Source organism: Monodon monoceros, unplaced genomic scaffold (genome assembly GCF_005190385.1).
Source record: "Monodon monoceros isolate NGI ecotype Baffin Bay Population unplaced genomic scaffold, NGI_Narwhal_1 Super_Scaffold_4, whole genome shotgun sequence".
Classification (NCBI taxonomy): domain Eukaryota; kingdom Metazoa; phylum Chordata; class Mammalia; order Artiodactyla; family Monodontidae; genus Monodon; species Monodon monoceros.
This window is the reverse complement of record NW_021703781.1, coordinates 48,660,479-48,686,116: the sequence shown is the minus strand read 5'-3', so window position 1 is coordinate 48,686,116 and position 25,638 is coordinate 48,660,479. Positions and strand designations below refer to the sequence as shown.

The 25,638-nt window shown below is 39.7% G+C and overlaps 1 non-coding gene across 1 annotated transcript; it reads right to left on the bottom strand.

The window, feature by feature from the left end:
• Positions 1 to 658: 658 nt before the first annotated feature.
• LOC114883483 lies at positions 659 to 765 on the bottom strand. Its single transcript, XR_003790581.1, has one exon. It is a non-coding gene; the product is annotated as a U6 spliceosomal RNA (small nuclear RNA).
• Between the last annotated feature and the right edge of the window lie 24,873 nt (positions 766 to 25,638).

Genomic DNA, 25,638 nt, shown 5'->3' with positions numbered 1-25,638 from the left:
TATGACAGACTCTAGGTCTATCCATCTCATTACAAATAGCTCAATTTCGTTTCTTTTTAAGGCTGAGTAATATTCCATTGTATATATGTGCCACATCTTCTTTATCCATTCATCCGATGATGGACACTTAGGTTGTTTCCATCTCCGGGCTATTGTAAATAGAGCTGCAATGAACATTTTGGTACATGACTCTTTTTGAATTTTGGTTTTCTCAGGGTATATGCCCAGTAGTGGGATTGCTGGGTCATATGGTAATTCTATTTGTAGTTTTTTAAGGAACCTCCATACTGTTCTCCATAGTGGCTGAACCAATTCACATTCCCACCAGCAGTGCAAGAGTGTTCCCTTTTCTCCACACCCTCTCCAGCATTTATTGTTTCTAGATTTTTTGATGATGGCCATTCTGACTGGTGTGAGATGATATCTCATTGTAGTTTTGATTTGCATTTCTCTAATGATTAATGATGTTGAGCATTCTTTCATGTGTTTGTTGGCATTCTGTATATCTTCTTTGGAGAAATGTCTATTTAGGTCTTCTGCCCATTTTTGGATTGGGTTGTTTGTTTTTTTGTTATTGAGCTGCATGAGCTGCTTGTAAATTTTGGAGATTAATCCTTTGTCAGTTGCTTCATTTGCAAATATTTTCTCGCATTCTGAAAAATATATGGAACGCTTCACGAATTTGCGTGTCATCCTTGCGCAGGGGCCATGCTAATCTTCTCTGTATCGTTCCAATTTTAGTATATGTGTTGCCGAAGCGAGCACTGTCACATCTTTTTAAGATAGCATGATAATAATGGCCAGCCACCATGCTAAATGCATTATGAATATGATCTCATTTACTCCTCCAACAATCCTAAAACACAGGTGTCATTACTCCAATTTACAGATGAAGAAACTGGGATTTAGAGAAGGTGCTTTATCTAAGATCCATCACCCAGATAGTAAGTAATGGAGCCAGCATTCAAACTCAGGTCTGTCCAACTCCCAGAAAAATGCTCTGAACCATTTTGCCATATTACCTTATGTGAAAGCCAAAGCCACTGAATAGGAAGTAGACCTGTACAGATGGGTCATGAGGTACATAACCAACCAAATCTTCTAAACTTGGCGTAATCTTGACGCATGTGTAGGAGATGGACAAGACCCAAAGCTCAGATCATCATTCATAGACATCCAACACCATTGGTATCAGTCCTCCACCCAGAAAAGGGACAAACCTTCCCCACTGACCTGCTGTTACTTATTTTAAATACCACTCTTGCGAATAGCTTTTATTCACATAATATCATAGTAGTTCATTGGAAATCAATAATATTCTACTTGGATTTGGTTCATCCAAACATGGCAGGCAATTAAAATTTGTTTCACATGATATTCTTTTACTAAAAAATGTCACTGAGTAAATTGATGACTGTGTCTTTGCCTAAAACCATAATGTTGAAACAGCACTTCTTATGGTACATTTATTTAGAGTATGTTAGAATGACAAGTCATTATACCAAAAGAAAGAGAGTCATTGCCCAAAAAGTGGCTTAACTTTTCAAGAGCTACTATAGTGAAAAATCATTAACTGGGCAGTTGTTTTAGAAGTCTGCTTCAAGTCACCCAGGTTCAATTATCAACCCATGGCCAATCTTTTTTCACCTATTCCCTCACCCAGTTTCTCCCACATTATTTTTGAAGCAAGTCTAGATTATATTTCATTTATAAACCAGAATTATTTCTGGAAGAGAAAAACTGCTAAGCTTTTAATAAATTATGTGCAAACCACGGCAGACTAAAGTTGCACAAGTATTCCCCAATATTACATCAAATGTCCTGATTAAAAAAATCTTTCCATACTAAACATTTATAATTTAGACACAGTTTCAAAGTTCAACTCTCTCATATTAGCTATGTGACTTTTGGCAAATTATTGGGTTGGCCAAAAAGTTTGGAAAACCCTGAAATGAACTTTTTGGCCAACCCAATATATAACTTCTCTATAAGCTTCCGCTCCCTCATTCAGAAAATGGGGGCTGATAAAGATATTTCATAATGTTGTATTGAGCAAATAATATATAATGCACTTGGCACAGACATGGCCTCATAAATACATAATAAAGGAAGTTATTTTTTTCTTTCAATGTCTGGCACAGAGTAAATGCTCAGTAAAGTATTGTTTACCCTACAGTTATTCCATGACTGTGAGGGACTCCTGTGACATCTGATGGGCTTGCTGGTGTGGTTACCCATGGTTGGTACTACTGGATGAGATTGTCTGACTCTAAATCTAGAAGCTTTTCCCAGAGATGGATCTTCCCTCGGCACAGCTCAGATGAGCAGTCCATCCCCTTCCCCTCACACCCTCAAACTAGTTAAAAGCAGATAGATCACAAAACCTAGAAAAGAAAAATAGATTAAAGCAGAAAGAAGAATTCACCCAACTATATTCAAGCAAACAGAAGATCTAGAAATAGCTCCACATATTAAGCATGAGCAAGATTTTCAAAAACAGTGTGGCAGCTATGCAAATATGTTGCAACAAAGAAAGAGGAAAAAAGCTCAATGACAAAATAATAAAACAAGAGAATGAGATGAAAAGGGAGATAGAGGTTAAGGAAACAAATCAAGGGTCCAAGTAATACTATTGAAGAACTATTAAGTAAATATAAACCATAGGGAAAATAATAGGCATTTGCTGAAAATTGAATTATTAATGCAATAAATAGGCTTCAGTTTTGCTTCTTAACAACTGTGGGTAATAATTCAAAGATATTAAAGTAAATAGAGGGAAGACAATAGAAATGGAAGACAGGGACTTCCCTGGTGGTGCGGTGGTTCAGAATCGCCTGCCAATGCAGGAGACACAGGTTCGATCCCTGGTCCGGGAAGATCCCACATGCCGTGGAGCAACTAAGCCCGTGCGCCACAACTACTGAGCCCACGTGCTGCAACTACTGAAGCCTGAGCACCCTAGAGCCTGCACATTGCAACTACTGAGGCCATGCTCAACTACTGAAGCCCACATGCCTAGAGCCTGTGCTCCACAACAAGAGAAGCCACTGCAATGAGAAGCCCGCGCACTACAACGAAGAGTAGCCCCTGCTTGCTGCAACTAGAGAAAGCCTGTGCAAAGCAACAGAGACCCAATGCAGCCAAAAATAAATAAATAAATAAACAAACAAACAAATAAATATTTCCTAGTAACAGTTAAAAAATTAAAACAAACAACAATGTGAACAAAAAAACAAACAAAGAAATAGAAGACAGATAAAACTGTCCAAATTAAAGACAACAGATGTCTCTGTAGTAGCAAACCTAACAAATCACACAGAAGTGTTGTTTAAAGCTCTGAAAGAAGAAAACTTCACTTAAATGAAGGAAAAATTAAATCTGCATGTTGAAGGAGCATACAAATTGCAAAGGAAAAGAATCATATAGCACAAACAACATTGAGAACTGAACTTTAAGAAACAATTCTTTAGGAAAACAGGCAAGAAAAACAAGTCATTTATAAGATTTTTGGTTTTGTTATGTTTTCATAAGCCAAGCAGGCTTCAAACCCTCCCTGATCTTATTCCATGCAAGAAGTACTGGAACATGCCTGTAAAGACAAATTGTAATTCATCTATAAAGGTAACAAGTGAACATCTCAAATGTGAAAATAAACTCAGGGAAAATAATACACATAAACCCTTCTTGAAAAAAAATATACAATGATGATTCAAACCAAAAGGAGATAAACAGAGAAACCATGGTAAAAGACCTATGTCAAAAGACAAGGGAGCAATATCTACAAATTCTGAGAAAAAGGAAGTGTGACTCAAAAATTTTATATCCAGGGCTTCCCTGGTGGCGCAGTGGTTGAGAGTCCGCCTGCCGATGCAGGGGACACAGGTTCGTGCCCCGGTCCAGGAAGATCCCACATGGTGCGGAGCGGCTGGGCCCATGAGCCATGGCCGCTGAGCCTGCGTGTCTGGAGCCTGTGCTCCGCAAAGGGAGAGGCCACAACAGTGAGAGGCCCACGTACCGCAAAAAATATATATATATAAAAAAAAAATTAAAAAAAAATTTTATATCCAGCCAGGCCATTTTTCAAGGTAACAGAAAGACATTCTCAAGACTGCAAATATTCAAGGAATATAGCTACTATAAGGTCTTCTCAGCAGAGGGTGATGGATGCAGGGAGGCTACTTGCTGATGAAATCCATACAAACCAGGGAAGAATTAAAGAACAGAACCCAAGGATAGAGAAGATATGATAAAAGACTGGTACAGACCACTGAATTCACTTAAATACAGAACAAAGATTAACCAACTGTGGAAATTATGGCTACAAGACAGAATATAAATACTAAAAACCTTAACCACTAAAAAATAAAATGAACTAATTAAATTCAGCAGAGGAAAGGGGAGATAGAGGAATTTTTTTGTACTAATGTCCTCAGTTTTCCTGGGAGTACATCAAAGATGCTCTCTAAAACTGCAACATGAAAGTGAAAAAAAAAATAATGACTCAAAACTCTTAATACTTATTTTAATTTAGGAGTATCTTTACAAAGCTAATGTTCCTTGTGATAAACATTTTTTTGAATATTATTTTTTTATTTCTTTTAACATCTTATTGGAGTATAATTGCTTTACAATGGTGTGTTAGTTTCTGCTTTATAACAAAGTGAATCAGTTATACATATACATATGTTCCCATATCTCTTCCCTCTTGCGTCTCCCTCCCACCCTCCCTATCCCACCCCTCTAGGTGGTCACAAAGCACTGAGCTGATTTCCCTGTGCCATGCGGCTGCTTCCCACTAGCTATCTATTTGGTAGTGTATATATGTCCATGCCACTCTCTCACTTTGTTTCAGCTCACCCTTCCGCCTCCCTGTGATAAACATTTATTTAAAGTTCAGCAATTCCTTCAGTTTCACTTTAATTTCTTTTCCTTTTGTCAAATTCAAATAAGATTAAACTTAATATCGTTATTTAAAAATACCACATCTGGAATGATCCCATTTCTGACTAGCAGTCTTTTTCTCTGTGTGCACATAGGATGTCTGAAGTAATGTTCTTTTATAACAAGGGTTAATGGTAGGTTTGGGGGTAATTTTTCACTTTTCCTCTGTCCTTTGCTATCTCCTTCCTCTACCTCCTCCGCCTTTTCCTTCTTCATTTTGGAAATGAACCTGGATTATCTTTACAAAAACAGCAATCAGTATTCTAAAAAGTAAAAGTGAACAGGGAAGAGAGTTGGTCAATGCACAGAATCTTTGTCATGACTCACCTGCTCATGAACCCATATATATGACCTTAGCAACCTTTGGTCACATCACGCTTTGTAAATGGAAAATACAGTTTCAGAGAAAATGCCAAGCAAGCAAATGGTAACAAAGATGACAAAAGACAAGGAAATGAGAGCGCAACCTAAAGAAGTGGTACAAGATTTGGTTTGGAATCACAAGACCTGAGTTCTTGTTCTGGTTCAGACACTTACATTTTGTGTCACCTTGGATAAATCATTGAACCTTTCTGAGCACCAGGCCCAATACTGCAATATATTCCCATTTCTTATGAAAAGGTGGTAATATATATTTTTAGGTAAAATATCATGATATTTAAATGCTGGAAACTAACCCAAAATATTTTAAACAGTTATAGACTAAACGGAGCACATCTGAGGCCGTATTTAGCCTGTGGGCTTACCAGCTGGTGATCAACACTGTTTACATACCCCATCAGTGGACAAAGTTGGACCTAATGGAAGTTGTCCAGCAGTGTACTGGACCTACACACTTATAAGAGCCAATTGTGTGCATTTTTCCTAACTCCGTATTCAATGACATCATCACGTTGGTAGCTTGAAATCAGCCATGGAAGCAGTATTTACACCATGGAAATCATAAAATGCTATAAATCAGTCCCCCTGTCCCCCCATCATAGCTGGTTGTGAAATAGAATACCACTGTAGCTACCTGATCAGTCCCAGCTGATCCTATGGTTATTTTACTGTATATCAGAACTGGAAGAGATCTAAGATAGTCTGCAAGAAAGGAAAACTCAATCAAACTACCTAAAGCTAAAAGGGGGGAATTTAATTTTTAAAAAAAGGGTTGAACTACCAAATCTTAGGGAAGCAAGGATACAGTCTCCTGATTAAGACAAGAGGAAACGTAGGATTGGATTCCACACATAATCTCTCTCTCTCCATCACTAGCTTTGGCCTCTCTCTCTCGGTGTTAGTTTCATTCTCTCTTAAAGCTTCTCCTCTGGGGCAAGGATCAAGGCTAGGGGTGGCAAAGAGAAGCACTCGCTCCCCAAGGGCACAGGACAGCTGCTGGCACATAGGGCACCTTCTTCCTCTGGGCTGAGGAAGCCCTGCACCAGGGTACACAGTAGCTCAGTTGGGAACACAGGCTGCTTTTCAGTCCTCCTTGGCCCCCATCTGGGTGCCTGTGTACAGTGTGCAATTTACACAGCTGTACACAATGGCCCCATATGAGCACATTCTCCAAAAGTGGTGCCTTTCAATAAGCTTTAGCTAAGATGTTGATGTAATGGTGTTAAGAATGTGAGGAAAAAACAATAGGGAAGCAAGGATCAGTTTGGTTCAAAATAAACTTGAAACCATTCATAATTAAACTTGGGAATCCAAGAGAAGGAGGCTCCCTTCTCCTTCCTCTCTTTTTATTTTTTAAGTATTTTTTTAACATCTTTATTGGAGTATAATTGCTTTACAATGTTGTGTTAGTTTCTGTTGTATAACAAAGTGAATTAGCTATATGTATACATCTATCCCCATATCTCCTCCCTCTTGCATCTCCCTCTCACCCTCCTTATCCCACCCCTCTAGTTGGCCACAAAGCACCGAGCTGATGTCCCTGTGCTACGCGGCTGCTTCCCACCAGTTATCTATTTTACATTTGGTAGTGTATATCCCCTCTTTTTAAAATAAACTTTTTCTTTGGGGATAATTTTAGATTTAAAAAAAAATTGCAAAGATAGAGAGTTGCCTCCCCAAGAAATAGAAGACCCAGATGAAATGTTTTTGTAAACTTTCTGAAACTTATAAAGATATAAGCATATGATTTTACTTTCTATTTAGTCCATTAGTAAAAACAGAGTGAAAGTTAGCTTTAAAGTTCAGAATCTTGTGCTAAGTGTGTTCAAAACTTATTTTGAAATATTTATCAAGTGGGTACTTCCCCACTTTTATCTCTATGTAGTATCTTATGTTAAAAATAAAGCCAAAGGAAGAAAAAGACTATTAATAATTATGACAAGGGCAGTTCATTCATCACCTCCTTTCATTTGACAAGGGTTTCCAGAGCATCTTGATATGTCCCAAGCATATTAAGATGGAAAGCATAGAGTGATGTGGAAGACAAGCATTGTCCTCACCACAATGGAGATTCTTGTTTAGTGGAGGAGACAGATCAAAGATATAAAGGTCTAAAGGGCACAGGAAAGGGACAAAAGTTTGTGAAAGGGCATGAATTGGTAGGACATCTGACAAACCAAAAAGAGGGTGTACTGACTAAAGTTCTTCAAGTTTAATTTTTTAAAAAAAACCAAAGCCAAAAAATCTACATGGACCATTGAACCCATCTGTAGGTACATTAGGTCTATAGATCATTTGAGACATCAGATAAGTAATTACACAAATAATTAAGAAGTCGACTATTTTAAAAAAACACCTACAATACCATGAGGAAGCATAGTAATGGCCCCTGACTACAATTCCTGAGGAAATTACAGTTCCTCAGAGACCTGAAAGTTTGGTAGGAGTTAGTTAGGCAGTAAGTACTGGGGAAAGATTTAAGATAAATGGAACAATAGTAGACGGCATAGGATATTTGAGGCTTCAATGTGATTGAAGGCCAGAGAACGATGGGGGGAAAGTAGCAAGAGATGAGCTGAAGTTTCAGGGGCCAGATAATGAAAGATTGAATAGGCTGTGTTGAGAATTTTGAACTTATTCTAAAAATAATGGATCACTTATATGTGGAAACTAAAAACAAAAGGGTACAAATGAACTTATTTATAAAACAGAAGTAGAGTCAGGGATGTAGAAAACAAACTTATGGTTTCCAGGGGATAAGGAGAGGGAGGGATAAATTGGAAGATTGAGATTGACATATACACACCACTATATATAAAATAGGTATCTAATAAGAACCTGCTGTATAGCACAGGGAACTCTACTCCACACTCTGTAATGGCCTATTTGGGAAAAGAATCTAAAAAAAAAAAGAAAAATAGTGGATATATGTATATGTATAACTGATTCTCTTTGCTGTACACCTGAAACTAATACAACATTGTAAATCAACTATACTCCAATGAAATTTTTTTTTAATTTTAAAAAATTAAAAAATAAAACTAATGGAATTTCACTAAAGGGTTAGAAACAAGGGAATGATTTGATCTTGTATGTATGGTTAAAAGGATACTCTGGTTGGAGTGTGTAGAATTGAATGGAGAGAGAGGTCAAGATTGGATGTGGTGGGGACAATTAGGATGATGTTGTAGTAGTTCAGGTAAGATAGGCTGGGCTTGGGCCAAGGGGTTGATGCTTGAAATAGAGACAGTTTATCAAGTGGGATTAGGAATAGCTGTGACAGAAAACTCCAAATTACAGTGGCATATGGACAGATAGATATTTCTCCCTCACATAATTGAAGTCTGCACATAGTTAGCCTAGAATTAGACTGGTGGCTCCACAATCACCAAGAACCAGATTCCTTCTACCTTGCTTCTCAACATGTGATTTTCACCTCCTAGTCCAAGATGGCTGCTCTAATTGCAGTTAACTGTTTTCATTCCAGCCAACATAAATGAGAAAGGGAGGAAAAATGGTATGTCCCTACCCTTTAAGATCATTCCTAAAAATGACACATGACACTTTTAGTTACAACTCATCTAGAACTTAGTCACAGGGCCCCATCGGGTTGCAGGGAGCACTGAAAATAAAATTGTTATTTTAAAGACTACAGCCCATCTGAAAATCAAGAGTTCTATCACCAAGGATGAAAGGAAAAACAAACACTGGGGGACAGTCAACATCTTCTGCAATAAAAGTAGACAAAGTTGAGATATGTTTTAGAGGTAAAATTAGCAGGATTCAAAGGTAGATTTAATGTGGGGGGGTGAGGAAGAGAGAAAAGACAAACCTAATTCCCACCTTTCTGACATAATCAACTGGATAAGCGGTAGTACTTTTCTGGAAATGGAGAAATGAAAAAAGTAGCAGATTAGAAACAAAGAACAAGAATTAGCTGCTGGAAGCATGACCATCCAGCTCTCAGAATTATAAAGGAAACAATAGTTTCCTTGTATATCCTTTCAGAGATGTTCTATGCCCATACAGGCATGTGCATGTGTAAGTGTGTATGATCTGTGTATATACACATATGTACACACACACACACACACACACACACACACCTTTTTTCCCCCAAATGATAGTTTTCAATCACACCATTATATACCTTGAATTTTTCACTCTGTGTGCCAACAACATAGATTTATAAATAATTATTTGCATTTATCTTTAAAATCAAGTATGAAATTAAAAGTAGAGTTAGAAGTCAAAAAATACAGTATTGAATTTTGTATTTACCTGTGTAGTCACCTTTACTGAAGATCTTTATTTCTTGGAAGAGCTTCAAGTTGGACCTGAGGACTCCCTTTAACATTTCTTGTAAGGCAGGTCTACTGTTAACAACCTCCCTCAGCTTTTGTCTTCTGGAATGTCTTAATTTCTCCTTCAATCTTGAAGGATAGTTTTGCCAGATATAGAATTCTTGGTTGACCAGTTTTTCCCCCAGCACTTTAAATATTTCCTTCCATTGCCTCTGTCTGAGAAATTGGCTGTTAATCTTATTGAGAATCCCTTGAACATAATGTTTATTTTCTCTTATTGCTTCCAAGATTCTCTGTCTTTGTCTTTTGACAGTCTCATTATAATGTATCTTGGTATGGATTTCTCTGAATTAACATACTTGGACTTCGTTGAGCTTCTTGGATGTGTGGTCCAAGTTTGTGGTCATTATTTGGAAATTTTGGATTTGGAAAGTTTGTGGTCATTATTCCTTTAAGTAATATCTCTGCCCCTTTCTCTCTCTCTTCTCCTTCTGGGACTCCCAAAATGCATATGTTGGTTGGCTTGATTGTACCCACAAATACCTTAGGCTGTGTTCACTTTTCTCTTTTTTTCTTTCTGATCCTCGGTATGGATAATTTTAACTGTCTTGTCTTTAAGTTCATGATTATTTCTTCTATCTGCTCAAATCTTCTGTTGAACCCTCTAGTGAATTTTTCATTTCAGTTATTGTACTTTTCAGCTCCAGAATTTCTAGTTAGCTCCTTTTTATAATTTCTATCTCTTTATTGATATCTTCATTGTGTTTGTACATCATTTTCGTGGTTTCCTTTAGTTCTTTGTGTATGATTTCCTTTAGCTCTGAGCATGTTTAAGACTGTCAATTTAAAGTCATTGTCTAGGAACTCCAATGCCTAGTCTTCATGGATAGTTTCTGTCAATTTATTTTTATCCTTTGAATGGGCCATACTTTCTTGTATCTTTGTAGGATTTGTGATTTTTGTTGATAATTGTACATTTAAATTTTATAAATCTGGAAATCAGATTCTCCTTCTTCTCCAGGGTTTGTCGTTCTTGATTGTTGAAGGCTGCAGTTGTCCATTTTTTTAGTGACTTTTCCAACTATTGTTGTAGAGACCATATTCCTTGTTGTGTATGGTTACTGAAGTCTCTGTTCCTTTAGCCATGTTCAGCTAGTGCTTTGAAAGAGATTTCCTTGATTCTAGGAGCTAAAAAATTAAATTAAATTAAATAAACGAAAAATAAACACCTCTCCCCTTCTTTGTAGATTGCCTGTGTTGGGGAACTATTTTAACACTTAGCCAGGCGTCTTACAACTTTGCCTTAGCTTTCACTTGCTACTTGCACTGAGCCTAAAGATCATCCAGAGGTGAAAGCTTAAGGTTTTCCTGGGCCTTTTCTGAGGATGTGTCCTGCCTTGTACATGTGTGTGGCTTTCTAAATTTCTCAGTACATATGGGCTCTTTTGAATGTCCTAATTTCCCACAAGAAGTCTCTCCCCAGCTTTTTCTCCCAGGCTTTAGGCAATCTACTGTATGTGTCAATCATAATCTTTTGTCCTGGGCAGCTGCAGGGTTTTTGTTCACCTTACAAGCAATGTCTAGCACTTTTCTGCCCTAAGTTCTAAGTTAGGTGAAACAGAGACATACCTTGTGTCAGTCCTTCAGGTAGTTTCTAGACTTGTTAGAACAGACAAACATAATGATTTGTGAGCAAGGTCTGCTCTGCTTCCTTTGGAACCAGGGCCAGTGTTCCTGCTGGGAACTCAGGTTGCTATCTTCAAGACTGCCACCCCAGCATGGAGGGGGTGGGGCAAGGGCAAGTAAAAATGCCATAAAGATTTTCTACCAATTTTAAGTTGCCTTTCTCTTGATTCAGCATTTACTTTGTTGCTCTTTGTTTTTTTTTTGTTTTTTTTTTACTATTTTCCAGAGTTCTGACAAAGTTGGTTTTTAGGGTTTCTAATTTTTTTTGTTTCTATGGAGGGATGGGTGTTTAGAGCTGTCTACACCATTTTGATGTTGTCATCTTTTAGCAAGCTTTTAAATTTTGAAATACTTTTGGACTTTAAAAAAGTTGCAAAAATAATATAAAAATTCCTGTATAGTATTCCCACAGCTTCCCCAAATGTTAACATCTTTTATGACCACAGAGCAATTATCAAAACCAAGAAATCAATGTTGATACAACACTAGCAAATCTACAGACCTTATTCAAATGTTGCCAATAACCTCACTAATGATCTTTTCCAGGACCAGGATGGACTCCAGGATCATGCATTACATTTAGTTTTCATGTCTCCTTAACTCCTAAGTTTCCCCAGTCTGGGAGAGTTCCTCAGTCTTTCTTTGTCTTTCATGACCTTGATATTTTTGAAGGGCGCGTTCCAGTCATCCTTAGAATATCTCTCAATGATGTTTCCCCCTGGTTAAATGCAGGTGCAGTCAGCCCTCCTTATCCTCAGGTTCTGCATCCATGGATTCTACCAACTAGGGATCAAAAATATTCGAAAAAAAATTCCAAAAAGTTCCGAAAAGCAACTTTGCCACACACTAGCAACTATTTACATAGCATTTACATTATATTAGGTATTATAAATAATCTTGGGATGATTTAAAGAATAGAGGAGGATGTGTGTAGGTAATATGCAAATATTAAATCATTTTATATAAGGGACTTAAGCATACAGGGATTTTTATAACTATGGGGGATCCTGGAACCAATCTCACACAGATACCAAGGGATGACTGTATGCATTTTTTAAAAGAACAACACAGAAGTGATGTCATGCCCTTCTCATCACATCATATCAAGAAGCATGTGATGTTGATAATGCAAAAATAGTTGGAGAGTTTAGAGTGTTCACCAGCTCCCCTTAATGTTAACATTTTACATAGCCAGGACATCTTTGTTAAAACCAAAAATTCAACATCGGTACAATACTGTTAACTGCTATTTACTTGGATTATCAGTTTTTCCACTGCCCTCTTCCTGTTCTAGGTTACAACCCAGGAAACCACATTGCATTTAAAGGTAGCTCCTTTTCTATGTGATTATTCCCCCACTGACTCATAGCACAGGAGTCCCACTCCTTTACTCTCCACATTAGAACCTTGATACACTGAAAATATATGGTTACCAATGGCTACCAAGTTTCACTTCTCACATTCCCCCACCGCAAGACAGGAACTGCCCACATTTTCTGTGGTTCAGATTCAAAAATCCTAAAGAAAGATTTTGATTGGATTGACTTATGACAAATGGCTTCCACTAACAGACATGGCTGAGAGAGGAGGGTCTCATAACACAACATCGCTGCTGGGGGCCCACCCTCATGGAGCAGAGCTGTTCCTGCAGAAGGGGAATCACTGTAAACTGGGCAGTGACCTCAATTAAAGTCCACCACATTAGCTAGTTCTAGTGACTGAGTAGAACTAACTAGTGACTAAGTAGTTCATTCACCTCATTTCACAGATGAGGAAACTGGAGTCCAAAAAGCTAAGGAACTTTCCAAAGTCCCAGAGCTAGGCCTTAGTAAAATGAGGGCTAAACCCAGGCCTCCTAACTCCCAGTTCTAGGCATTAGTCTCTATGTCTCTAGCACTACCATGATTTTGGTATTAATCCCAAGAATCAAAGGATCTGAAATTAGAAGCAACCTCAAAGTTTATCAAGCTCTTACTGATGCACACATTTTCCAATGTATCCAAGCAGATCCCAGAGAAACAAAAGCCTTTCCTGTTTATTTTTCTCCAATATTGGGATTTCAAAATAATTCACACTCAGCAGCAGGTTAGGATATAAACTGTTTTACTTAACAAAGAATTAAGTGGGAGGGGGGACAAGAGAGGATGTTCATCAGCAGGTTTGTTAAACAACCTGGGCTAAAATCATATAACGAAACACCATACAATCCATAAAAGAGAACAAAGAGATCTGTATGTGTCAATGCAGGAAGCTGTTTCATATACAGCGTAAAGTGGAAAACCAAATTCAAGTAAAACGTGTGAATAGTGGAAACCTGTTTATGCAGGAAACTGGGAACAGCCACTGTCACCATACTGTTAACAGTCTCATCAATGACGGTGGGATTCCAGAATATTTTTTATTTTCTTCATTATAATTTCCTATAGTGTTTGAATTTTCGAACAATGAGCGTGAACTGAAAGCATTATGCCAAGTAAAAGAAGTCAGACACAAACCGCCATGTAGTGTATTATTCCATTTATATGAAATATGCAGAATAGACAAATCCATAGAAACAGAGAGCAGATTAGTGGTTTCCAGAGGCTAGGGTGAGGGGGGATGGGGAGTAACTGCTTAATGAATACGGGGTGATGAAAACGCTTTGGAACAAGATAATGGTCGTTTTTGCACACTGTGAATGTACTAACTGTCACTGAATTGTAAGCTTTTAAATGGTTAATTTATGGTACGTGAATTTTGCCTCAATTTAAAAAGAAATTTTTTCCTGAAGTGAGGACATCTCAGTATTCCCACATGCTCTACTATGGACTTTAGGCAAGTAGCTTATTTATGCTATGTCAGTTAGTTATCTGTAAAATAAGAAGAGTTGAAACAGCTGGTCTCTAAAATCCACTTAGGCTCTAACATTATGATTCTGAACACATTCAACTCATACGCATTCCCTTGTATTTCGGGCTAAGACTGCACAAGCTATTTTTTCTGGCAGATACATCACACTGTTGACCTAATATGAAGAGGTTAACCACTACTTTCAAAGATCATAAATGTAGAGATCATCCGAGCCTGATCATAGCTAGCAAGGGATTACAGGAAGAGTGTGAGAGGAAGAAAGCCAGAGGTGTAAAGGTAATAATCATAGATAACATGTGTTGAGTATCTTCCATGAGCCAGACACTATGCTAGATGCCTTATGAATATTGTTTATGTTTTCAAAGGCAATCCTTAGAAATAAAAAATTGAAGCTCAGAAAGGGTAAATAACACGCCCAAAGACCCACAACTAGTATCGGGCAGTGTGGTATTGAAACTCGGGTCTATTTATATTCCAAAGTCTGTTTTCCTTCCACTTACTCATGCTGTTTTCCCAAAAGAAAAAGGACGCAAGGAAAATGACCTGGTGCTGGAGGCAAGGAAATGCGAAAGCAGACTGGAAAGAAAAGGGAAAAGGGAACAATCAATAAAAATCCAGGATTATCCCTGTGCTTAAGAGTGACCCTTCCTTGGGCCAAGTTCCATCCCGATCCTCTGGTATGTCTTCTGTATAGCTATGACAAACTGTATTCTTTTTTTTTTTTTTTTTTTTTTTTGCGGTACGCGGGCCTCTCACTGTTGTGGCCTCTCCCGTTGCGGAGCACAGGCTCCAGACGCGAAGGCTCAGCGGCCATGGCTCACGGGCCCAGCCGCTCCGCGGCATGTGGGATCTTCCCGGACCGGGGCACGAACCCGTGTCCCCTGCATCGGCAGGCGGACTCTCAACCACTGCGCCACCAGGGAAGCCCCAAACTGTATTCTTTCACCGTAATTTGCTAAAGATAAAGTTCCTCTGAGTTTAAAGGATCTTATACCTATATATCCATGAAGAAAGTCTAAAAAATTATTGCACTGGATATTATTTCATACTTTTACTTTAACAAAGAAAGGAGGTAATTAGAAAAAGAAGTAAGCTCCAAATAGATAAAGGAGAGATAAAGAAAAAACATTAAGGACTTCCCTGGTGGTGCAGTGGTTAAGAATCCACCTGCCAACGCAGGGGATATGGGTTTGAGCCCTAGTCCGGGAAGATCCCACATGCCGCGGAGCAACTAAGCTCGTGAGCCACAACTACCGAAGCCCGCGTGCCTAGAGCCCGTGTTCCTCAACAAGAGAAGCCACTGCAATGAGAAGCCTGCGCACCGCAACGAAGAGTAGCCCCCGCTCACGGCAACTAGAGAAAGCCTGCACGCAGCAACAAAGACCCAATGCAGCCAAAAATAAATAAATAAATTTATAAGAAAAAAGAAAAACATTAAAATCAGTTGAAAAAACAAGTGAGATTGGGAGGATAAAATATTTAAACAAAGCAAGTGTATAAGTCATTAAGATAAAGAATCAAAGGTACTATCAAGTAATTGGAAGAAGTTGGGACTGTGAGGAAGCAGTAGAAACCAACTGTGGTTTTCCCATCACAAGAAGTTGCTGGTAAAAGGAATTTAAAGCTTTGGGAAGTGGGAGCAGAGAAAGTTGCAGACCCTCATTTGGAAGGGACGCAAGACCACTTGCTGATGAACAGTCACTCGGCAAAAATCAGGGAAGAGCCAGTGGACAAACTGGCTGGTAAGTATGGAGGGAATAATTGTAACAGCTTCATAGGAAACCAAAGAAAGAAATGGAAAAGGGAAAGCGATTAATGCCCTAGGAATGGCAGATTTGTCTGTTAGCCAGGAAAAAAAAATGCTTTAAAAATAAGGTAAACATTAAAAACTCTCTCTAAATGAACTAGTTTTCAAGTCCAACTCATCAAGTAAGGAAAGACAGGCTCAAATAGGGGGAATAGAAAGATCAAACAGCATGCATAGAATCAAAGAGCCAGAAAAGACCACTGTATGTGATCAGACAGGTTTTCCACTGTATGTGATCAGACCACTGTATGTGATCAGACCACTGTATGTGATCAGACAGGTTTTCCATTGCTTGACACAATCCAGTCAAGGGTTGAGCAGATCCAAAATTTAAACCATCTGCTCATCAAACTGGTTGCCAGTGGGACTACATCCTCCTGGAGCCTTTCCATGGAAGAAGCAAAACTATCTATTCACAGAGAGCATGACTATATATGTAGGGAAGCCTAAGGAATCTACCAAAAAAGAAAAAAAGCTAGTAAAACTAATGCAAGGTCTCAGGATACAAAGTCAACATATAAAAATCAATAGTATTTCTATATACTAGCAACAAAAAATTGGAAATGAAAAAGTTTAAGTCCATGTGTGAGCGTCCAAAAACAAAGTAATTAGGGATAAATTTACATAATAGTTGTCCAGGATTCCCTATGGTTAAAAACCAAATTGAGTACTTTCTTTAGCCAAAAAAACCACTTGACTTAGATATCACTGTAACTGTGTTAGTCATGAGGTAAGGAATAGGGGAAGGAGGGAAGAAGAGGGGGACATTTGTTTGAACTTTCATTTGGGGATTGCTAAGTTAGAGAAAATTAGAATAGATCAAGGGAAAAGGTTGAAGATCAGCTAAATGATTCTGTAACTCAAGCTTCTATGTCCATAGCCTTAGTTTTATAAAAATCCAGAGCCTTGGTACCCAGAAGATGCCATTGGGACTCTGGGAGTAGAGAAGGTGAAACTGAGGAGGTCTCTTAGTCTTTTTAAGATAATTGTCTAGTTACAAAGGTGTAACTAAGATCAGCCCTCTCTGGACTTCCCTGGTGGCTCAGTGGTTAAGAATCCAACTGCCAATGCAGGGGACACAGGTTTGAGCCCTGGTCCAGAAAGATCCTACATGCCGTGGAGCTACTGAGCCTGTGCTCTAGAGGCCACTCCACCGCAATATTTACTTATTTATTTTTGGCTGCGTTGCGTCTTCGTTGCTGTGCAGGCTTTCCCTAGCTGTGGCGAGCGAGGGCAACCCTTTGTTGCAGTGAGCGGGCTTCCCATTGCAGTGGCTTCTCTTGTTGTGGAGCATGGGCTCTAGGCTCACGGGCTTCAGTAGTTGTGGCACAGGGGCTCAGTAGTTGTGGCACAGGGGCTCAGTAGTTGTGGCTCACCAGCTCTAGAGTGCAGGCTCAGTAGTTGTGACGCATGGGCTTAGTTGCTCTGCGGCATGTGGGATCTTCCTGGACCAGGGCTTGAACCCATGTACCCTGCATTGGCAGGCGGATCCTTTACCACTGCACCACCAGGGCAGTCCCTAAAAAGATACTAAAAAAAAAAAAAAAAAAAGATCAGGTTTCTATTTCCTCTGAGATTGCTGACTCAAATAAGTAAAGCAAAAATAAACTGTAACTGCTAGCTCCTATTCTCTCGATGCCCAGTAGGAAGAGGGGAGATTCCTATCCCAAAATGGGTGGGAAAGGTTTATATTCTCTGATCACTCCAGCCAGGAATCAACATCCATTTAAAAGCGTAGGTATTATAAGATCCAGCAATCCCAATCCTGGGCACATATCTGGAAAAACCTATAATTTGAAAAGATGCATGCATGCATGCATGCATCCCAGCACTATTTACAATAGCCAAGACATGGACTCAACCTAAATGTCCATTGACAGATGAATGGATAAAGAAGATGTAGTGTATATATACACAATGGAATATTACTTAGCTGTAAAAAAGAATGAAATAACGCCATTTGCAGCAACATGGATGGACCTAGAGATTATCATATTATCATATTAAGTGAAGTACGTCAGACAGAGAAAGACAAATATCATGTGATATCACTGTCACAGATACGTGGAATCTAAAAAAATGACACGAACTTATTTACAAAACAGAAATAGACTCACAGACATAAAAAACAAACTTAGTATTACCAAAGGGGAAAGGGGGGGAGTGATAAATTAGGAGTCTGGGATTAAAATATACACATTACTAAATATATTGTATATACATATACTATATATACATTACTATATATATTGTAAAATAGATAACCAACAAGGACCTACTATATAGCACAGTGAACTATACTCAATATCTTGTAATAACCTGTAGTGGAAAAGAATCAGAAAAAGAATACATATATATATATATGTATATCTGAATCACTTTGCTGAACACCTGAAACTAACATTGTAAATCAACTATTTTTCGATGAAAATTTTAAAAATAAAAAAATTAAAATTAAAGGGCAGGTATAGCCACCCAAAGAAACCAACCTCCTTCATCTCATCTGAGGAGGTCCAGAAATTCTGCCAGCAGATCCCAACTGGACTAACAGTGGCTACACAGACCAGGTACGGTCCTACTACCTCTGGCTGCCCAGAGGAAAAAGTCATGGGATTATCGCGGGCTGAGCTGGTGACATTATGACCTACTGAGAGTAGCCAGATATTAAGGGGCTAGACTGCCCGTGCTCAAGTCACACATTGAGCCTTTAAAGATACATCCTTCAAAGTCAAGGACAACCTTATATTTCAGGTATAATATTTGCCCTAATTTGAATTGTTGCATTATAATCAAGTTGCATTTGCCTGCTTCAAATAATTCAGGAGACAACATGGTGAATAACGGGGAAAAGCCTCATTAAAAATGGCAAGCACGGGGCTTCCCTGGTGGCACAGTGGCTGAGAGTCCGCCTGCCGATGCAGGGGACACGGGTTCGTGCCCCGGTCCGGGAGGATCCCACATGCCGTGGAGCGGCTGGGCCCATGAGCCATGGCCGCTGAGCCTGCGCGTCCAGAGCCTGTGCTCCGCAACGGGAGAGGCCACAACAGTGAGAGGCCTGCGTACCGCACACACACAAAAAAAAAGGCAGGCACATGGGCATCTCATCCCAGAAGGGGACTTGTGACCCAATCCTGGCCCAAAGGCGCAGGGTCGGGGAGATGTCTGCAGGCAAGCTGCTAAGAAGAGTTTTCCTCAATGATCAAAGAATCTTGAGAATTTGGGGCAGGGAGCTCTTCTGGTGCTTTGGAGATAGCTGTCTAGAACGTGATGATTGGAACTATGGCAGCCATCTTGAAATCACCTAAGGACAAGTTCAGTACAACACAGCAGGAAAAATCAGTGCCCAAGATTGCTAAGCCACTGTCCAACCCTGAAATACCCTGCCTCCAGACGTTGTGTGATGGAATACAGTAAACAATAAACATCAGCCACATTTTAGTAAGCGCTCTGTAATTATATCCCCAATATCCTTACTGATGCACGGGTTAATAAGAAAAAGACATCTCAACAGGAAATTTGAAAAAGAATACAACCAGAAAATTCACAGAAGAGGAAATAAAGGTACCTAAGAGACATCTTAAAAGATGTTCAACTTTACTACTAATAAAGGAAACACAAATGAAAACAAGATTTTTCTTGCCCATCAGGTTTATGAAATTTGGTAATACTAGAGTTGATAAGTGTTTGAGGAAACAAGACTTCTCGGACTTTTGAGTGGATTGCAAACTAGTACACTGGTACACAATTTAGCAATGTTTATTAAAATGTAAAATGTGCATGCCCTTTAACCCAGCAAGTCTACAGAAATATACACGAACACATAGATGTTTGCGCAAAGATGTTCTGAGCTGCACTGTTAAGCCAAAAAAATCCAAAATAGCCCAAAGTCCCTTAGTAAGAAACTGAGTAAAGAAATTATTGTACACGCTACTGTGGGAGAGCCTCGAGCATATAAAATAGGGGGGTAAGTCTGTGTATATTGACATTTGAATCTATCTATCCAAGATATACTGTTAAGGAAAACATGCAAGTTTCTGAAGAGCAGGTAGCATTCCATTCTCTCTTTTCTTAAGTAAAATACTTTTGATATGCACTGAAATAAATATGGAACAGTATGTAACAAAGAATTATTACTAGGAGGTTGATATGAGGCCCTTTAGTTTTAAACTTTAAACATTTCTGTGTTTAGGGTGTGTGTGTGTTTGTGTGTGTGTTTAGGGTGTGTGTGTGTGTGCATTTATTGCTTTTGCAATTAGAAAAAATTTATTTTTAATCTCATCAATCTACAGAAGAGGCTGGTCTTCACTTGGCGTTCACAACCGTCCTAAGAGGGTTGTAGCCAAATGTCCCAACTCTCTTCCCAGATAAAGGGGAGCCCAAGATGCTGGATCCAGCCTGGGAACCTGTCTCCTGTATAGGGCTTGAAGATGAAGTGGAACTGGCCCTGTGACCATTACGGGGAGCTCTGAGAGGCAGCATCCAGGGACAAGAGCTAAAGAGACAGCCAAACAGCTCACACCAAGGGGCCAGACACAAAGGCAAAATCCACTGGATGGGAACCTCTGACACCTACCCTAAATGGAGGTGCATGGCGGTTGGTGGCTCTGAAGTGATCCTCTGAACAACTGAGGCAAAATGTGGCTCACAGGGCATCTTGATGCCTCAGGAGCCGGAAGGGAAGAAGCTATGAGGATAGGCAGCCATCTGTGAAGAACAGATTGTAAAGAAGCAATAAGGCATTAGGCTTGTTTCAATTTCCTATTTAAAATGGTTTCAGGTTTGTTAAAAGAAAAAGAAAAACACTCACTTTCTTAAAGTATACAGTTTTTTAGGTGTAACTTAATTTCCTTCCAGTCATTGACCTTAAAAGTTTGCATACTGTCTTGATGCAAATAATTTTTTTAAGGGTGCCTCATTCTATTCCACTGGCTTGGAGAGATTTTATAGAATCAAGCCCTGTCTCTCTTCCTTTGACAAATGATTTTGGTAAATGAGCATCTTATTGGAGAGTGGCTGCAAAATGGTACCCTTAAACTTCTAAAGCGTTGAACTGGGAAAAGAAGTTCACTTCACCATTTCTATCCCCCGAAAGCTGTTTGTCCGAAGCCTCTGGGGCAGTCAGCCATTTCCCAGTGCAGCAGAGCTGGGTGAGAAGTCCTTTTTAGGCAAGGCATTAAAAGGAGTCAGCTGAGCAGATCGAAAAAACCTTGGTTAACAGGGCGGAGCCAGCCCTAGGGCAGAAGTATTACTTCACTGTTGCATTGGCTTCCTGTGGCCGCCAATAGAGGCAGCATCTGGCAGCCAGCCCACCGCAGAGAAGAGGGAACTCCACGGATAAGAAAATAGCAACGAGGCCCCAAAGGTGGAAGTGCAGCCTGAGAAACTTCAGTCAGCCTGGGACTGCTCTGCCAGCCCTGGCCGCTCTACAGGGCATGGCGTACCCCTCCAGCTTTAAAATATGCACATCCTTCCTATGGTGACACATTCCACAAGCACTTTTCACATATTATTTAAACCATGTCATTTATTCCATACCAGAAGGCTATGAGGCAGGTGCTATTATTATCTCCAATTTTCAGATGGGGAAACCAAGGCTCAGAGAGGTCAAATAACTTGCCCAAAGATGCGCAACCAGGAAACGGAGGACACAGGATTCAAATTCCCCATGTGGTCCGCTCCAAAGCCCAGACTATGGCGGCCGCAACTTAAGTGAAAATCAAGATGATAAGGTTAGTGCTGCCTCCAACTAAATTGGAGCAATCTTGTCCTCCCTGGTAGGTAATATTTTGGGTTTTCCTTCCTTGCATACAACCAGGCAAATGACTGCAATTCTAAAAAGAGATAAATATAAAAACAAGAAGTGAAACACTGCAGACACCTGAAACCCGACCATTTCTGCAAGCTCGAGCTAGCGGAGCTGCCACACAACAGAAATAGTTCTGTCCTGTTAGATAGGCTTTGTTTTGCTACATGGCTGCATATGCACTGAAGTGATATCAAGTCCTGAGGGTCCACTCCTTTGATGAGTTAAACACACAAAGGCCTACGTTTTGATGTAATCTGATAGCATGTAGTTAAGTCCTAGACAAACTGCAACTGTGAGGAAGTGATAAACCCAACTTCCTGCACAAAGCTGCCTGAGATAACACTTTCCATGGACTAGAAGAAAAAAGAGAGAGAGAGAGAGAGAGACATGATTGCTACAGAATTTTAAAGGAACTAGTCCATTCTTAATAAATAACCCCTTTTTCATGTGGTCCCAGCAACATCTAAGCAAAACTGATTGCAGTCAGGTGACTGTGTAGTACTTCCACATATGACTTAATTCTGACTTTTATTCATAGGCAAAAATCAATCACTTGAGATTCACTTGATTTTCTCTCTTAAGGATACATTAGTTCAACCTTGAAATCTCAGGTATCTTCTTGGCCAGGAGAACTTCCATGCAGTTTAGCGAGAACTCAGATTGAGAGAACGGAGGATGCATTAACTGGCTTGATGGTGTTCCCACTGGGTCATGAAAGAGGCCAATCCAGCTTGAATAGACACACATTGGAACAGTTGCCACCTTAGAAAGGCCAATAGCTAGTTCCACAATGCCAAAACAGGGTCAAAGTGACAGCTTCACAAAGTGTTCTCACAGTGTTGTCTGATATATAAACAACCATAAAGAGCTGACGGTGCTGGGAATTTTCTGTGAATGCATTCATTCATTCACTAATTTAGCAAATATTTATTGAGGGCCTACTAGGTGCTAGGGAATACAATAGTGAACAACAAAAAAAAAGATAGTCCCTGCCCTCAAGGACTTTCCAGTCTAGTTAGGGAGGCAGATATTGAAGAAAACACACAGCCATATACAAGTCACAAATTATACTGAATGCTCTAAAGACAAAAGGATAGGGCAGCCTGATTTCAGTTTAGATGAGGTGGTCAGCAAAGACTTCCCTGATGATGGGATATTTAGTCCTGAATCATCCAAGCAGACCAAGAGTGAAGGAAGAGAGCTCGGTAGAGAAAACAGCCTACATGGTGTTCCTGAGCTGGGAAAGAGGTTGGTGCCTTCAGGGAACAAGGGAAAGGCCTGTGTGTCCAGAATAAATCAAATGAGGAGAGAGAGAGTGTGAAACAAGGTTGGAAAGTAAAGAGGAGCCAGATAAGGTAGGGCATTGTAGGTCACATGAAGAAGTTTGGCTTTATTCTGAGCCCATTGGGGAACATTCCAGTAACACTGCTGACCTCTAATAGTGACCCACTTCTAGATTGTTTTATAGGCAAGGATGTCAAAGAGAATGCAGCAGCCCTAACATCCTTTGGGAAAAAATTGTGAGATAAAATTCTTACAAGTAATCTGGGGCATCAAAGGTATTCTCCTAAGTTCATGCTGCTCACCAAGCCAACAAACTGGGATGGGAAAAAAATCAGGACGATAAAAAAATTAACGAGCTATTGAATCACATGTTATTTTTTTATGATTTTAATATGATTGTAGAGTCACATGGCTCTTACATACAGACAGGACTTTGGCAGTCGTGTGGACCAATTCTCTTGTTTTAACAAGGGAAGAAGCTAAAGCCTAGAAACTGACTTTGGAGATTCCTTTGCTGAAGTCATTGGGATGGGAATGTGAATGTCCCGTGTTGAGAACCTCGCCAGTCTGTCACTAAGGATGGCGGATCTGGAATCCTGGGCTTCCAAAGTGTAAAACCAGTTTCAAGTTTTCCCTCTTGAAGTCTTCTTAATGTGTTGGTTTTTTTCCACAGTCAAGTTACTTGAAGAGTTTTAAGTCACAGATTAATAAAAGTCCTGTTTCCTCCTCCTGTATTTCCAAGCCCTAACTCCTTGTGTCTCTAAGCCCTACTGGCTACCTGGCCCTCAGCACCAGGGCTTTTGAAGTGCTGGGTATGATTAGAGATTTTCTTTTCATTCTGAGCCTCCTGGTGAGGGATCCTAGCCTCCTTCAGAGGAAGCTGAAGAACTTGCTGATTTTAAGATTGAATTAAGTTATTAAAAAAGGATGACACCTCCAGAGCCAGGCAGACATTGCCTTTGCTCTTCTGACAGCCTTCCAAGTTGGGGGTGACTGGACTCCTGCTATGCAGTAGTTTTCTGACCTTGGTAGAATTTCACTTAGTTGACCTCAGATAAAATCCTTTACCTCTCTGGGCCTCTACTTCCCTTCAGATGACCCCTAAGGCCCTTGTATTTTGAATATTCTGCATGTCCAAGATAAATCAAAAAGAGTTTGGAATCTTGACAGAAAATGTCCTTAACACTTCACTTTCTATAATAGGATGGAAGGAAGAAAAGAAGGAAGGAAGGGAGGGGGAGGAGGGAGAGAAGAGAGGGAGGGAAGGTAGGGGGAGGAGGAAAAAAGGAAGGATCAGAGGGAAGAAATCATTAGTGAACAAAGTAAGGAAGGAAAAGAGGAAAAAAGTTGTGCTTTCCCCTCAATTTTCTGTGATAACCTATATGAGAAAAGAATCGAAAAAAGAATGAATATACATATATGTATAACTGAATCACTTTGCTGTACACCTGAAACTATTGGAAATCAACTATACTCAAAATTAAAATTTTTAAAAAATTAAAAAATAAAATAAGCTGTGCTTTCCAAACCTCTCTGCATCCTTAGTAGAAATATATTGGGCCTGAGTTGTGAATAGCTGTCAAAACATAGCCCAGTGGCATATACCTGGGAGTCTCCGGGCAGACTTTGACTTTAGAAGTGGAGAATGGTTTGTGCATCAACAACTTTTGTTTAAGAAAGAAACGAAGTTTCAAGAAAAAATATCATTAGAGAAGAATGATTATTTTTTTCTTTTAAATTTGTAATACTTTACCCTGCAAGGATTCTGTGAATTGTTGTCATTTATGAAAAGCACTTAGCCCAGAGCCTAGCACACAGCAAGTGCTCAGTAAATGTTGGCTATAATTCATACCAAAGAGAACTACCGGTCCAGACATCAGAAAGTCCAAGGAAGTGTGTCTACCTCTCTGAGTCTGTTTTCTAATTTGTGAGACAAATGGATAGGATTGAATTCAGTGGTATGTCGGGCTTCTGCACCTGATATTCTCCAATTCCATTTCTAATGCCTCCATGTCTGAATTGAGCATTGATAACATTTTAATGAAAAGAACTTCTTTCTCACATCATATTATAGAGCGCTTACATCACAGAACACTTCTCTTTCCTTCCTTAAGTTGGTATTTTGGAGCATTAAAATTCGAGAAGTTGGGGCTTCCCTGGTGGCGCAGTGGTTGGGAGTCTGCCTGCCAATGCAGGGGACGTGGGTTCGAGCCCTGGTCCGGGAGGATCCCACATGCCGCGGAGCGGCTGGGCCCATGTGCCACAACTACTGAGCCTGTGCTCTAGAACCCGCAAACCACAACTACTGAGCCTGCGTGCCACAACTACTGAAGCCTGCGTGCCTGGGGCCTACGCTTCGCAATGGGAGAGGCCACCGCAGTGAGAAGCCCATGCACTGCAACGATGAGTTGCCCCCACTCGCCTCAACTAGAGAAAGCCCAAGCGCAGCAACAAAGACCCAACGCAGCCAAAAATAAATTTAAAAAATAATAAAATTCGAGAAGTAAATGGGATTAACATTTGCCTAAGGGACCAATTTCGGGAGCAAATTTTGAGCAAATAATTAAAATGTAAATCCT